At 45.4% G+C, this 6,156-nt stretch overlaps 1 long non-coding RNA gene across 1 annotated transcript in view; it reads left to right on the forward strand.

Annotated features, from left to right (window-relative positions):
* LOC307221804 overlaps nucleotides 1–1,805 on the forward strand; it is a 44,333-nt gene extending 42,528 nt beyond the window's left edge. The window contains exon 3 of the long non-coding RNA XR_013841535.1: nucleotides 1,575–1,805. This is a non-coding gene — a long non-coding RNA (uncharacterized lncRNA). The remainder of the gene's footprint in view (nucleotides 1–1,574) is intronic.
* Nucleotides 1,806–6,156: the final 4,351 nt, after the last annotated feature.

Consider the following 6,156-nt stretch of genomic DNA (forward strand, 5'->3'; position numbering starts at 1 on the left):
CACAAGTAGCTGAACTACAACTCCCATCAGCTCCAGAAAGCATGACCAATGGCTCTGGATGATGGGCACTAGAGTTTGTCAAAGATGCTCCACATGTGCGCCAGCAGAACTTAAAAAGGAACTTAGTTGGTCTTTAAGGTGCTACTGGAAGGATTTTTTTTTTTTTAAAGGAAAGGTATATTTATTTGAGAAGTGGTGAGGAGATAAAACCTCATGGTGGAGGGGGGGGGCTAAGCTGTAATGTGTGAGTACCTGAAGGATGAATTTCAACATATTGCCTATTGAATTGAAAATGAATTATGGGCAAGCAGCTCAGTGGAACTGGAATAACTAGCTTTCACCTTTTCCCTTGCCCACCGAAGAAAATCAACCAGCATGACCAAGGCAGTTTCAGTCCCATGATATACAATGAATCCTGATTGGAAGGGATCCAAATGGTCCGCATCCTCCAGGCATGCTGGGCGATAGTTGGCCATACTGGCTGGGTCTAAAGATTTTTTTAAAGAAGTGGTTTAATGACCACCTTTTTCAGCGGGTCTGGGAATGCTCCCTCATAGAGGAAAGCATTCACCACCCCACAGAGCCCATCGCCCAGCCCTTCCCGGCTTGCTTTTATCAGCCAGGATGGACAAGGATAAAGGAGACAGGTGGTTGGTTTCACTTGTCCAAGCAACCTGTCCACATCCTCAGAGGTAACAGATTGGAATTGATTCCATGCAACTTGACTAGACTAGACTCTAGTACTCTCCCACCCAACCCTGCTCCCACAGTGGAGTCTACCTCCTTCTGAATCTGAGCAACTTTATCTGCAAAATACTTTATTGTTGTAGGAGGTCTTGGGGTCTTTACAAGGCCCTAGTGGCAAAGATGGTTCCGTTAAACTGCAAACCACCCGAAAGAGTCTCCTGCTGCAATTTTTGCAGATGCAATAGAGGCAGTGAAGTAAGTCTTTTTTGATGTTGCTATCGCCACTTGGTAGGCTCAACATTGAGATCTAACCTATGTAAGGCTGATGATAGTCAGTCATTAACTCATTAAAAAGGCCATTAAGAGAAACTTTTTGGGCCAGATAGAAAATGGGGAAAACACCTAACTGAGGTGAGTAGCAGAGACAAAAGGACAAAGTTTCAGAGGAAGTTGCAGAATCTGAGTGGGCAATGAGGTAAACAAACAGAAAAAAAGTGCAAGAAACATAGTCTTTGTTGTAGATGAAAGCTAGGATTCTGGTTTATCCAAGAGTGGACAACTGCCTCCCTTACTCCCCCAATGGAGTTTGGGATACTAAACCTCTCAGTATGTATTTGGTTAAATAAAAACAAATATAAATATTGGGAACAAAAACAATCTATCATTGAGGATCCCTTGTAGCTTGACCATATGGTTTATTCCTCTACTTTTCAAAGGAGCCACAAGTTCTGGTTCCTTCCTTCTCCTGCTTTAATGGCTGACCCCCCCCCCCCTGCTTAGTTCCTTCTTGGAAACATGACGAACAGCACAGGAGCTGTGGTTTTGCTCACCTGGAGGAAGCAGGGTGAAGAGGAAGCAGGAGATCAGGAGTGTCTTCATCACTCTAGAGAGCTGAAGAGCCAGGAAGGAGTTTGAGAACAGCACTGGGCCAAGCAAGGAACTGATGCATGAAGAGGCTTCGTTGGAGGAATTTACAGATGATGTCAAGGAGCACTTTGCCAGCACCCAGGAACAACGGATTCAGGACAGTGTCATAAATTGCTAGAATTCTAATTATGCTATACCATAATGTAAAGCACAGTGCTGAAAACAAATTAAATATCTTCCCCCTTCCAAGTTCCCCAAGGACACGTCCCTCCTAATCTGTGCCAGCCTCAATTTCATGTCCCTACTAATCTAGATTCTATTATCTGAGACAGAGAGAGAGAGAGAGAGAGAGAGAGAGAGAGAGAGAGTGCTTGTGCTTTTGTAATTTAAGAAAATCTTCAATAAAAATTGAAAAATTGAAAAACAGCTGCAGACCCAAGGTTGGGAAACACTGGCCTAGATGACCACAGCTTCTCATTCCTGATATAGGAACTCTTTAAAGTCTGCTCTGATTTTCATCATCCTGAGGAGATGCAAAAACCCCATCAAACCTGGCTAGCTCATCAACATTTTGGCACCTGCGAAACATTGGTAGAGTTAAAACAACACCCACCCACCGACACCCTATTAAAACCATGTCAATAATTGCAATAAAAACATCGTGGCACCAACTCTTCATTTAAAGTAGTCAGTTCCCAAAAGCCCATTGGAACAAATTACATGCTTTATTATCCCTAATTACATCTATACATCAGCTGTTTTGCTGTCTTGAGAAGTCCGGAGGAAGAGAGAAACCTGGGGGGTAGCGTTGGAAGCAAAGTTTGAGAATACGACTGTGGGACGATCACAGAATCACAGATTTGGAAAGGACCTCTGAGGGGCATCTGGGCCAACCCCCTGCAACTGAGGTACCTCAACTCAAGCAGCCTCAACTTCAAAGAACATAAGGCTTCCCTGGTCCAATTTGACTTCTGCAGTTCCTGGCCATCAGGGACATGCTCTTGTTAACGTTCAACTGCCCAGCTCTGTGCCAGCTCCTTCACTGCTCCAGTTGGCCGAGGGGATCAAAATCATTTCACCCCTCCGTATCTTGCCCAGCAGAGAAACCATGCACCTTGCACCCCCTCCTGGACAATGGCGTGCCGCCCGTCCGTGACTCCTGAGCCTCCCCCGATCTCCTGCCCCTGTCCCCTTTGTTTTGAGAGTTTCACAGGGTGCGAAAGAAGAGCTTTGCACCTTGCCCAGCAGAGAAACCGCACACCTTGCGCCGCTCCGGGGCAACAGCCGCCCACCCACGATCTCTCAAAACGAAGTGGGGGAGGGGACAGGAAAATGGGGGAGGCTCAGTAATCATGGGTGGGTGGCGCGCTGTTGCCCTTATACTACACCTCAAGCACTGAGATCCTTTAATTGGGGCAATTCTTGTAGCTCCCTGCACCCCTGAGGTTTAGTCAGCCTTCAATTCATAGGAAGCCGTTAGTGCAACAGGACAGAGAAAAGTTGTTATTCCTTTTTCATAACTAGAATTTGTGGGCAGCCAATGGCAGTGAATGTTGGAAGATTTGAGAAAGATGGAAGAAAGTGCTGCTTGAAATAGCACATAGTTAAACTCTGGAATTTGCTCACAGGAAGTAACAATGGGCAGCAACATGGATGTGTTTGGTTGAGGATTAGAAGAAAATAATGGAGGATAAGACTAACAATGGCTACTAACCAAGTTGGCCATGTTCTTCCTCAAGTGTTAGAGACAGTATTCCTTTGAATGTCAGTTGCTGGGAAACATATAGGGTTAGAGTGGTGTTGCTGTCCAGTCCTGCTTTGAGGCTTCGCACAGGCATCTTGCTGGCCATTGCGACAACAGGTTTCTGGAACAGCTGGCCTGGTTTGTCAGCTTCGCCTTTGAGCCAGTGCCACTGACTGGGCTCAACCACTTCAGCCCCAACTGGGCCAGGCGAGCTGGGGTAGCACTTCCAGAGACCTTCTCTTCAGGTACAGGTCTAAGCGCTGTGGACTCACAACTCAGAGCTGTGAGCACCGAACTCACTTCCAGAAGACAGCCGTGCACAGCAGAATACAGCAGAGCATACATCACTCGGTTGACAGCGCTGAAGAATATCTTCTTTTATTCACTAACAGCTACTGTACTATACAAACTGTATACAAATGGAGACGCTGGACTGCACTGAGTGTTACAGCTGCTTTCTGCAGCGACCTTATCTACACAGAGATAACAAAGATAAAATCCCCCCCTCCTCTCTGGAAGAGCAGCAGATTCTTGCAATGGGAGGGGTGAAATTGTTAGGATATTTCCGTTCCACCTTAAAAGGGAGCAGGCTTTGTGAGTCACAGAGTCTGCGTATTTCCTGTTCACAGGAAGTTTATGTTTTCTATTGCTTTCGTTTCTCTCTCTCTGCACCTGAACAAGCAAGCAGGCAGTCATGTTTTTTTCTTTGTCCTGACCAACGCTGAATAAACTTCTAAATAATACTCTCCTGAGTGCGTCTTTCGCTGTACGAACTCTGTGATAGAGCATGCATCAGCTCTGGAATGTGGAAAGCTATTTTCTGGAGCTCGTGTCGTTAATTGCTGATACTGTATCTACGGGAGATGGATGGACGTCCAGAGTCGACGTGGAGGCAGTGATGGCCTTTGTCTCCCTGTTAGTATCCCAACAATGAGTGTATCCTCATGGTTCAGCAGGCTGATGTAAGCTCTAGTCAGTTGAAGCTTGTGGGAAATCTAACATTTGCCCAAATCTTGATTGCTCACCCAGTGTACCCACTGAAGGCGAGTGGATTCACAATGTACTTGCTGAAGAAACATGGTTTCACAATTTCTTTCTAAAATCACCAAGCTGTTCTTTTGGCTGAGTCAGAGAAGCCAAAGGAGAGATAAAATTGGGAAAGTATGGAGGTCTTTAGTAATCTATACCAGGAGTGGGGAACCTCTGACCTGGGGGCCAAATGCAGCCACTGACTGCCTCTCCACAGGGCCCAGGAGAGGGGTGTGCAGGTGGTACATCGTTCCTCTGCTTCGAGAACACTGTCCAACCATCTCGTCCTCTGTCGCCCCCTTCTCCTTGTGCCCTCAATCTTTCCCATCATCAGGGTCTTTTCCAGGGAGTCTTCCCTTCTCATGAGGAGGCCAAAGCATTGGAGCCTTAGCTTCACGATCTTTCCTTCCAGTGAGCACTCAGGGCTGATTTCCTTCAGAATGGATAGGTTTGATCTTCTTGCAGTCCATGGGACTCTCAAGAGTCTCCTCCAGCACCATAATTCAAAAGCATCAATTCTTCGGCAATCAGCCTTCTTTATGGTCCAGCTCTCACTTCCATACATCACTACTGGGAAAACCATAGCATTAACTATACGGACCTTTGTTGGCAAGGTGATGTCTCTGTTATTTAAGATGCTGTCTAGGTTTGTCATTGCTTTTCTCCCAAGAAGCAGGCGTCTTTTAATTTCGTGGCTGCTGTCACCATCTGTAGTGATCATGGAGCCCAAGAAAGTAAAATCTCTCACTGCCTCCATTTCTTCCCCTTGTATTTGCCAGGAGGTGATGGGCCCAGTGGCCATGATCTTCATTTTTTTGATGTTGAGCTTCAGACCATATTTTGCGCTCTCCTCTTTCACCCTCATTAAAAGGTTCTTTAATTCCTCCTCACTTTCTGCCATCAAGGTTGTGTCATCTGCATAACTGAGGTTGTTGATATTTCTTCTGGCAATCTATTATCCAGAAAGATAATATTCAATAAATACATCCACGGTAAAGACTGTTTCAGCTGCAAGGGGATGCACTCTGCTGAATTCACAAACATGAGGAAGGAAGGATAATATCTAATCAATACATCCTCTCCTAGCATCAATACACATCTTTACTTGAAGGGCAGCAGGTGATGGCATGATGTGATGTTGATGTCATGGTATCACAGTGTGTGTGTGTGTGTGTGTGTGTGTGTGGTGGGCACCCACAATCTGGGGCCCAAGTTGATGCCTCTGGTTACAGGTGTCTTCCCCTCCTGCTGCAACAGGCTCTTCCCCTTTGTCTTCCCACTGAAAAAACCCCAGGACGGGCATAAAAAGGATGGAGGAAAGATTAGCTGCTCAGAGTCTCAGTCTTGGAAAAACCCCTGGAGAGGAGGAGATATAGGCAGATATGGGGCGTCGGGGACTTTTCATCTTGGCAGTTGATTTCATAGAGGAAGACCCACAGGGAATGATCTGCTTTGCTTATTAGGCCTGACACTCTGTGAAAATTGTGTTTTTCCTAAGAAAGAGTTTAAAAACTACAATTTACTGACTATGAAACAGACACATGTGGCAGTGGATTTGGAAGGTGAGATATTCTTCTCTGTAGCTTATTATCATGCAGTGGAAAACAAGGAACGCTAGAGTCAAGGCAGATGTTACTTCCTTGTGGAGCCTTTGCAGAAGAAAATATGCTGTACTCGTTGATTGATTCTTAAAGAAATTACTGAAGTATTAGCTTACAAATCTGGTGCTTTTAGGATTTTCTTTTCTTATATTACCCCTTTGGCCAAAAATATGTTAGAATGCATCATTTTGATAAGGAATGGCAGGATTTATTTATTTTTATAGCAGA

Source organism: Podarcis cretensis, assembly GCF_951804945.1.
Source record: "Podarcis cretensis genome assembly, chromosome: 8".
NCBI lineage: Eukaryota > Metazoa > Chordata > Lepidosauria > Squamata > Lacertidae > Podarcis > Podarcis cretensis.